This window comes from Centruroides vittatus, unplaced genomic scaffold, assembly GCF_030686945.1.
Source record: "Centruroides vittatus isolate TY-2023 unplaced genomic scaffold, ASM3068694v2 contig_1863, whole genome shotgun sequence".
Taxonomy (NCBI): Eukaryota; Metazoa; Arthropoda; class Arachnida; order Scorpiones; family Buthidae; genus Centruroides; species Centruroides vittatus.
The window spans coordinates 901,531-913,019 of NW_027121147.1; the positions used below are offsets into that span (position 1 = coordinate 901,531).

Consider the following 11,489-nt stretch of genomic DNA (forward strand, 5'->3'; position numbering starts at 1 on the left):
TATAAAATCCCAATTTAAAAAAGAAATTATTAAACTTGATATTGTTTTAATTAATTTTTAATCATAAACGTGTAAAATTTTATTCGGTTAAGTATATTTTTGTCAGTTTCTTAGTTATAAAGGAATCTTCGCTTGCTTTCATTATACGGTTATACAAGTTATAATTCGGTGTAAAAAAATTCATATTGTAAATTTAATCAATAAAAATCAAAATTTTATTCTCATTTTTAAAGTAATGTTAAATTTATTAAGTATTTTTTTGCTTTAGATTTTCATATATTTAATTATAATTACTTTGTTCCGATGAGTCATCACAGCGCATCCCTATTTAAAAATATAGTTTAAATCATAAAAATAAATAATGTCAAAGTATAATTAAATTGAGGAAAAATTTTAAATAAAATTTACTAAAAATTAATTTATTATACATATAAGGCTTATATTAAACTTAATATTTCAGGTTTATATATAGAAATCAGTGAAATGATTAGACACTACAGGCATCTCTTTCCTGGAAATTTTTGAAAAAAATTATATTAATACATATAAAATGAATATATCATCATTAAATAAAGACCACTGAGTTAATTTTCATCATGCAATATAACAAAAATATTATTGAAAAATTATGATTTTCAATTTTCTTAAATTGGTGGGAGCTCTGAGAATTTTTGTAGAGGTCATGCCTTTGGTAAAGATGTTTTAAATCGTGTTAATATTATATTTAAAAAACAATTTAAATTAAAAACATTTTTTAAATAAATATTTATAATATAAAAGTTTAAATTTTCAGAAATAAGACGTAAACTAAAGAAAAATCATAAGCTTTCTTTAAATAATAACCTCATTAAAGTGGTAAATTTTTACCTTAAATTTTCAATTATTTAAAATCATAGTTATTATTCAGATCAAATTGTTCATTTTCTAGCACATTTTCATATTTATTTATTTAAATTCGAAAAAAATATCTTACATTTCGCGCACAAAATTAACCTCAAAAGAAGTTGAGTCTTAAGAACTACTTTATATTTTTAACATGTTTTTACATAAGCAAATGCAGAGAAATGCTAAAAAGCATGGAGAAGTTCTTTAGAAACTCATAAATTAAACCTGATCTCGCTTAAGAACTAATCCAATGTGGTATTCGAAAAATAAAATATTTCTTAACTACTCAGAATATTTTCATGCACAGTTATTTTATAACCAAATTAACTATTTTCGCTTAATCATAGAGTTATAGAGCAGATAACGACAATAGTTCGTATGCAATAAATGACAAGCATAATAATTCTATTTTTTTTTTCGTTTAAATGAATCATATTTAGTAATTTTATTTAATTTTAAATATTTTATAAAAATACTTCCTTAATCATCAAACTTTGCGTGTATTTTAACAAGCTGAAGATAATTGTTAGATGAATATGCATACTTGCATGGATATTGATAGATATATAGGGAATGAAAGGCATAGATGAGATGACAAGAATCAGATTGAATAGGAAGGGAAGAATTTGCACATAAGCTAAATGAACTGCAGCTTAGGGCTTCGCATTATGAGTCTATAGCTTAGAACCTCGCATTTTTTACATGTATAATTATTTGGTGAGGGAAAGGGCTTATTATGTTATAGCTTAGGGCCACAACAAGTCTAATTCCAACCCTATGAATAGGTAGTTTATAAGAGTTTGCAAGAGAAACAATTTTTTATTTATATGATTGAATTTTATTTAAATTTTCAAGACTTCTATTTCTTTATCAACTTATATTTTTCAAAAATTGAGTTTTTATTTGAATAAGAAAAATACATTTTCACTATTTTCCAATTGTTTTACGTTATAAATATGAAATTGTAGTGGATGAGCATGGCAGCAAAATTTTCCCGGAATATGCATAAAATATTAACAAAAATGTGGAATACGGTAAATCTGAATTAATGAAAGTACTCAGTATAATATAATTTACCATTTAGAAAATATTTAACCTACTACGAATCATTTGTAATGATGCATTTTTAAAATATGGAATGGTATTTGGGGTAAATTATACTGTAAACATATGAGTTACATAATCCAGTCTTTAACAATGCTGAATTAAAATAATATTTATTGCAAAATCCACAATAATATACAAAGTCATTCCCTGTACAAGATATATATTATAAAATATTTTAGTCTTTTAAATATCATTGTTAAGCTGACTTAATATTGTTTAATATTCAAGATTGTCATTTCCTGATTTTCTATTCTAATGGTAACGTTTGTAAAAGTCGTAAAATAAAGAACATTATATATAATTTCACATTATTTATTTTTCTTAATTTAATAAATTTCTATTCAAATTCTAATTATTTTTCTGAATTTCAATATCTCAACATCTAGAGCCATTTGTTGGCCTCTAAATTTGGCACTAAATCGAGTGCGGCGCTAAACTGAAGTAGCTCAAACAATAAGAATTATATATATAATGGATCTACACAGGGCTCCGTTACTATATACAATTCTTCCAATCTTTGTTTAAAGGAGGGGCCTCTTTTGCTGTTTTCTTTTTAACAAATGAGGAATCGCTACAGACCCCTAAATTTTCTCGGTCCTGGGTCTATACATTAAGTTTAAATTTGAGAGTTTAAAAGTGACACGATAAAGTGATAACAATGTCGTTTGCAATGAAGAATTACACATTCAGTAATGATACTAAAGAGTTTTCTACTTAATCTTTAAAAAAAAAAAATCCGTTTACAAGTATTCATTAGCGCTTTACGAAGGTTTGGCTATTTAAAAGGACCGCTATATCGAGGTTTAATTATTTTTAAAATATGTAAAAAATCGACTTAACCGAGAAATATTTATCGTTTATAGATGAAATATATTTTATAATCAGCAGATTTTACTTTATTTATTTATTTTTAACTTTTATAAAAGATGACAATGGGTAAAATAAGCCACTCCCACATTTAATATATATAACCGCCGTTTAACTTAAGAAAAATAAAAAAAATTGAAACAATAACTGGTGCCCACTTGCCAGAAACAATAATTTTAACAATTATTAAAAAATATTTATACTTTCGTAATTTATTCTACAACCATTTAGCTCCTTTCATTTTAAATAATAGTGCCATCAACTTATCACGAATGCAAATTCCGTAGAACAATTTTTTCTTATAAAATTAAATTACGTAAAAAACAATATATTTAGCTGATTATTAAAAACAATTTTATTGCCTATAATTTCCAGAAAATAATCTGCATAATTTGTTATGATAAATAATTCCTTAATAATAATAAAACTGACTACGTGATTTATTATCGGATCCTAAACGTGATTAAAATTTTAATCATTATTAACGTTAAATGCATGACTCGTTGTCATTTATATTTAAATGAAAAATGAATTTATACAATAGAAAATAGCAGATAAAGGATAGTAAATGCGAAAAAAACTGGGATTTTATATCGTCTTTCTGTTGTTCTTACTTATGTTTTACTAGTTGTAATTTAATGTTTATAGGCCTATGTATTGCCTGACGTGTTTGTCTTTAAGCAGTTCTGAAAGTTTATATAAGTTATGCAAATATAAATAGATCTGTAGTTATTATCGTAAGGATAATATAATTTTCATATTAAACGTATAAATTATGTAAAATATTGTAAAAAAATTTTTAATAAAATCTTTTTTTTTTTTTTAAAGCAGAAATACAATTTCAAATTTTATAAAATCTGTAAAGATAACAGTAAGGAATTTACTGCAAATATTATACAGCAAAACGTATTATCACATTTCTTTTTAATTATATTCTAATGACGTTCTTTAAATAAACGTTTCTCGCTATCTCATTCGAATAATTCTTAAAACTTTAAAGAATGATGATTAAAATTAAAAATATTTATGTCCTAGGACAGAAAAATAAATCTTAATAAAAGTAAGTTCTTATGTAAGTTTATAATCGGTGGAATAAAAGTAATCTTATCAGCTTAGATGATGATGTAAAATGTTGGTTTCCCAGCATACTACTTAAGTTATGCAGAAAAGCCAACGTTAGATGCTTCTCAACCCTTTTCTCTATCCAATAAATTAAAATTATTTATTTATAGGTTAATAAAGGTTCCTAAAAAAATGGTCGCTGTTTAGATGCGGTCGTTTTCGGGAGGTTCGATTGCATTTTAATTTATACAAACTCTTTTATGACAAAATTTTCTAATATCATGTTTAAAAAACTAAGTCAGAGAGTTGAAATATTTACATATAATATTAATAAAAATAAGTACAGTATTACAGAATATTTTATAATTAATATAATTATTTTTTAACTTTATATTTTTATAACTAATCTGAAAATAAAATCAATATTTATAGCGCCGATAGTGTCAATAAAACAATAATAATGATAATAATTATTATTATTTTTAACATTAATAAATGTAAGTTTACAATTAAAATGTACAATACATAAAATATATAATACCTTTTAATTTATTTTTTAACGAAGTGATTGTGTTTTGAATACGTAATATATTTACATATTTAAATCTCTTAAACAAAAACTTTGCGTGTAGTTTATTATTTTGTTTAATGATGTAAAATTATAGTCATTTTATTTTATAAACCTATATACATTGTATAAAATCTTACGTGTTATTTTATTGTAAATATATATTTAAAACATTAATGTAAATATTATTACATTTAAAAAAAATATATAATAAAAATTTGATTGAATGTTATAAAATATTTTAATCGTTTCTTCATTTTTGTATAATAATATCTGTAATAAACTAGTTTCATAATAAATAAAAGCATTTCATGTATGATTAAATTGTTTTTATCAGACTAATTTAATAACAATTATATCTAATAACATAAAAATTAAAATTTATATATGAAAAATTCGTGAAATTTCAATAAACTTGGCGTCAATTAATAAGTAAATAGATAATAAGAATAGTTACTTAGTTATGTAGACACTACTTTTATTAAAATAACATGAATACGTAACTCTAATCTGATATTTATAATGTATAACCAATTGAATCAAAGGTAATTTCGAACCACATTTCATGCAGAATAACAAATTTCAGTTCTTTAGTTAAACACTTCTTTAAACTGTGTTCAGATAGGTTCTTAAGTTGCATTACGTTACGTTATTTTAACGCCTTCTTTGGTTCGTTAGACGTAACCTAATGTAACTTAAGAAGAGCCTTTCTTAGCCACATCATCCTCAACTTACAAGAACTCAATTCATAGACTAGAATGATGTAGAATATATTTAAATTAAGAAGAGAACGTACTGTATACTGTATATAGAAGAAATTATATATAGGCTAAGCAAATATAGCCAGACTCTTATTTTATCAATTTTAGAACTATTTTTCTTTATATTCTTTTACATATTTTCGGAAAATTTCATAATAATATAAATATCACTTTTCAGTGATGTTCGTTTAAACATTTCTGGTGTTAAATAATCAAGTTTGTTCCTAAGAATTATTTTTATTAAATATATATTTAATTTATAATTATTAATTATCAATTTGACAAAATTAAACGTTTCTTTAAAATAAATTTCTCTCTATTAATATATATATATTTCTGTAGAATTTCTCATAGGCATACATAGGCTATTAGACTTATTAATTTTATTCGTAAATACTTAAATAATAGAAAAATTTTCAAACAATTATTTTAAAATATAGGATTTTTTATATTTTAAAAATATGTCCATCATAAACACTTAATTACATAGTTCTGGATTGCCATCTGGTGGAAATTTTCCGAATTTTCATACAAATTAATTCATAGAATTTCTCTAATGATTAATTAACACACATTTATTTCAAAATTATTTTAATATTAATAATTCAAAATAAATTGAATAAACTTATTTTCTTTTATTTCGATTATAAGTTTTTCTAAAAAGTTTTCCATACAAAAAATCCCGGATTACATTTAATAAAATAAACTATTTACGTAAAAATATTGTAATATAATCATTAGGATATAATGCATTCAAATAACTAAAAAACTGGCTAACGAATCAAAATTAACGAAGAAAAAAAAAATAAAAACTTGATTAACGTTGTTAACAACACATATAAATACATTTTAAATCAGAATTAAATTTATATTATTTAATACTTTATTCGTTAATATATTCACATTAAATGTAAATTTTCCTGTTTATTTAAAAACTGTTTTCTTATTAAATGAATTAAATTACGCATTTATTAAGTTTTAAATATTTAATTATTCAAATCTGCTTTACATTATTTAAAATTTTCTCGCTTGTTTATATGAATTTAATTACTAATTAGCATTATATAATATGACCATATACGTATTAGTTGATCGCAATTAAAGTATCCCTATTCAACGTTGTCTAAAGAGGTATTTAGCAGTCCAATGCAATCGAATCTGACATTTCAGGACGTGCAGAAAAAATAGTGCCATAACTCACCACTATGGAACTTTTGGCGCTTTGGATAAGTATTTTTGTCGTGGGATACTTAAATAGTTCGATTTATCGAGGATATGGTTTCAGATTTGATAGCCTTGAATAGTGTGACACTGCATGTGATAAGAATCATAGATCAAATACAATCGGCAGCTGAACATACCTTCAGAATGAGGACCATATTTAGCAGTATCACCTCGTGTCTAAGGTTTTTGTATATCATAAAAGTATATAAGGTTTATAAAGGTATAAGATTATAAGGTAAACCTTCCTTATGAATGTCTTCTACGAATACGATGTTTGTTGCTAGCAGTGGCAAATGTTCCCTTATTAATTATTTCTTTTCTAATATATGGTTTATTTTACTAAATTTAAATATAATAATTTATATAGAAATTATAAAAGTAATGTTAATTAATTAATTAATTATTATAATAACGATCAAAATTTATTATAAATGTGCTAAAATGGAAATTATATTACACTACGATTAAAACATGCTTATATAAATTGTAACATTAATTTTAAATTTATAGTTAAAATGTTAAAAATTCAGATATAAATTAAATATAATTTCAAGTTCAAAATACGAATGATTTTTCAGATATTTCTGAAAAGTTAATAAGAATATATTTGTTATTTTAAATAAAATAATTGAAATTTTTGTATAGTTTAAGCATTATAATAACCTAAATTACAAGTCTCTAATGGTTGTTCCATAATCATATATTTAAAAAATATTAATAATAATAATTTGATAAAACAAATAACATGTTAATCGGAAAAAAATTAATTTTTCAATTATACCATTTACAGTATTTTAATTATAATTAATAAAATGTTTTCCGTTAGTTTTTAAAATGTATTTTCTAGCTTTTGATTATTCAAGAATTTCATTACATGGATCTATTAATGTCAAGCGTTAATTTATTTTATCAAATTAAAAATTTTATGACCCTTTACAAGTATCCAGATTCAATAGGTGTATATTTTTTTTAAATATTATACAAGGAACTTTTACGAGTAATTACTTGAAATTAAATTTTGGCTTCCTACATTCGGTTCATATGCTTATAAGTTTATTATTATTATTATTATTATTATTTCAATAATGAGCTTAAAATTTAGGCATATAATCTTGTATCTATCAAGGTAATTATAATTATAGACTAATGAAAATGCTTGCACACTTCATAGTCAAAAGTTATACTACATTTTAAAAAAATAAATTGAGAAATGAAGTAAGAAAATGAGGAATATTATAAATTAATTCACATATAAGGTTTTTACTGATTAATGTTACAAATGAAATTAAATTTGTAATCTTAATTAAATGTTATATATAAACGTTACAATTAATTACATACACTGGGTATGTATAAAAACATCTTTGTTACGTCTGTGTGATCATTCTTCATAAAATAATTCTAAGGTGCCAATTAAATTAATAAATTTTATTATATATTATGATGAATTTATGTATAAAAAATATATGTAAAAAAATTAATTGTATTTATTACGAAGAAATATATTGATTCCATTCTTAACTAATAAAAAATTTAATTGGAATGGTTACAAAATAAAATAATAATGATAATTAATTTTATATGAGTCCTATTCATCCGATGCGAATAAATTTAAACATATGTTAATCTTTGTTATCAAATTACATGAAATTCTGGGGCGGTTATTTACTGTATAGTCTGTAAAATGATTCCAATTGAATCAGTGTACTTGTTTAATATTTATGTTAGGAGTTTAGAGCCTATAATACTTTCAAATTTAATTTAAAAACTTAATTATTTTACTTAAATAATAATTTATTAAATAAAAATCGATTTAAAAAAGTTTCCCTATTTTATAGTTTGAAAAAGAATGCGTTTTATAAATAGATTTTAATGTATGTTATATGATGAGTGGGCAAATCTCATAAACAATTTTTTCTTACGAGAAGATTTTGAGTCTTACGCCCTGCGAGATACTCATTAAAAAAACTTGATTGGTTGGAACTGAGAAAGGTTTTTGTTACGCTAAGTTACGCGAAGCCAATTGTAGGTTGTATAGCTAGCTTCAGTTTAATCCGGTACGAACGGCCTAATTTAAAACCGGATCGATCAGTTTAACTAAGCGAATGTGAGAAAAGAAACCTTGATCCGAGCTACACTTTAAAGCTGAAGAAATAAGCAATAATAAGACGATCTAAGAAAATATGGCTAAATTGTAAAACCAGTGATTGAAATCTCGTTAAGCCGCAATGATCGAAATAATTGGTTCTTTTTGGGGAGAGTTAATCTCTTGCTCATAGGAACCATTACTTGTAAAAACATAATAAAGATTTAGTTTACTTATTTAAAAACTTTTTTAGCCAATTATATTGATACAAATTCTTTTTCCTTCTCCGACAGGTGTTGAAGTTTTATAATTTTGTAGTGGGTGTATTTTGGAGAAAAGACCCAGACCAAATTTTTTTATTAGGCCAGTTTCGTGAGCTCTGTCCACTCACTAAAAGATGACATAAAATACACCCTATTTATTTATACTTTAGCTTATTAATATCATAAATCTAGGCCGATAAGCTTAGATTCCTTAGAATACTTGTTAATTCAATTAAAATTTACCAGATTACTTTCTAATATGAAAAAATGTAATTTATCTTAATTTTATTATTATTTAAATTGTTTCTTCTATAATTATCATGTATAAAATATAAAAAAAATTCTAACTTAATTTTCGATGTTTTTTAAAATGTCAGAATACCGATCATAGTCCCAATAAAAACAAGTTTCTCGATAATTTATTGATTAGGTCATTCGAATCTTATTGAAGGACGTGGGTTCAGATCTCACGCGAGGTTAAAGTTCTTGTTTTTTCTTCTTGTATTTATTTATTTTTTCTCCTTGTTTGATTTTATTCTCTGAGTGGGCATTTAGTTAAAATTCTGTATATTAATTTTGAATATTGTTCGCTAGCATATGTTAAGAAACGAAAAAATCATTGTTAATAATAATAAAAATTTTAAATTTATAATTTATAAGTTTTTATTAATATATTCTTATATTTCTAAAAGTTATTTATTAACTTATTTTAAAAAAATATCTCTTCAGATTAAAAATTATTATTTATAACAAGAAAATATTAAAAGAACTCTGCTTCTTTTATTTAAAATTAAATAAAAATAAATTTTATAGTTCAATAAATAACGATAGAAAAGAAGTTTAGAATTTCACAAAACAATAATTAAGATCTTTATAAAATATATATAGGCCCTATTAACTTTTGTATTAGTAATTAAATGCTATATATTATTAATTTATTACATTTAAAATCAATATTTTAATAATTTAGTACCTTATTACCAAATTAACATATAAATTTAGCCTAATATTTGCTTAGAGAACTGCATCTTTATAACCATTATCGCTTTTGCTTTAGTATGACATAAAAGTTTTTCAATGAAAACCTTAATGAATTATTAATTATTTTTAATTAAATATTCTTAAATTGTCTGATATTATCTTTAATTCTTGTAGGCCTATTAGCTGCACTAAAGCTATTATCGCAAGTCTTAAAAAATAATGTCTGACCTATAAATTAACGATTTCAAAATCTGTGTTACTTGACTTAGGTTTTTAAAATTAATTTATTCAAAAAATTTCTATTTATTCTGTAAAAATAGAAAATAATCATCATTATCATTACATTTTAACAAAAAAAAAAAAAAAAAAAAAAACAACTTGTTTTTAATTTAAGTAAAAACAAGTTTAATCAATTCAATTTTTATTTGTATTTTTTTAATTTATTATTATTCAAATAATGTATATAAATAAAAATAATGGTGCATAAATATGTTAATTATATTCTAAATAATACTTATTAATTATCAATAAATATTATTAAAAAATTAAATAGCCTACATTGTTAACTAACAAAAATAAAATTTATTCTGATTCATTTATAGATTGAATGTAAAGTGTATTAATTAATTTAAAATAAGAATTATGCCTAATATATAAAATAAATAACATAATAAAGTAACTTGTAGCCTATAATTTAGAAGTTAAGTAGATAAAGATTTTGAATATCATCGAGTTTATAAAAATACAATTTTTTTAAATAAATAAATAAAGTTTATAGTTATATTTTAAGAATAAAAAAACAGGCATAAATAAAAGCTGAATAGCTGATATTCATTATTTAATTATACTAATACAATACGATTTTGTATATGATTTCTCATTAGAGAGGCATAGAATTTCTCAGGTATTAGTTTCAACGAATGATGGTGTATTGTAGTATGTAAAATCATATATTTTTTATTATATAATACCGTAAATCTTACTTTTTAAAAGTAATTTAAGATTTTAATACTCTTTGAAAGATTGCATTAGAATCCCCGCTATTAGTTCTACTTCTATATCGCAAGAATGTGTCGAAAGACAGGTTAAATTTAAAAGTAGGAAGCCGGATAATCGAGGTTGTTAAAGGATCAGCTTTCCACTCCGAGGTCCCCAAGTTCGAATCTGGCAGTCAAAAAAAATCCAGAAATTTTTCGTGAGGTATCCCTGATGAATCATCCCTCATCACCAGCCCCATGAGGCGAAAAGAAAATGAAAACTAAATATATATTTTAATGATTAAGAAAAACCAAAAGATCCTCTTCGAATTTAACTACTTAATATAAAAATAAATGGTTTTTTTAAAAAATCTCTCTACTATTTCGAAGTTTTCTTAGTCTTAGAATAGCTTCCGATTTAATTTGTTCCAAAGTAGGATTCATCTGATGAGGAAAATTCAATTTAAAAAAAAAAAAAATTGATTACATATAGATTAATTCAAAATAAAACAGACTGGAATTACTGAGGAGCCAAAAAGTTTAAAGATTATATTGATAACGTATTTAATTTTAACTTGATCTTATAAAACAATATACAGAAATTTAATTAATTGGTCAGAAAGAAATGATCAATTCATCTTTGTAGCTTTTTTTTTCATATGTTTTGAAGTAAACTTTTAAACTGTCCTTGAAATGATTTAAGATAAT

At 23.0% G+C, this 11,489-nt stretch overlaps 1 protein-coding gene across 6 annotated transcripts in view; it reads right to left on the reverse strand.

The window, feature by feature from the left end:
* Positions 1 to 11,489, reverse strand: part of LOC136970008 (homeobox protein abdominal-B-like) — a 106,451-nt gene that overhangs the window by 51,835 nt on the left and 43,127 nt on the right. The window lies entirely within an intron of this gene.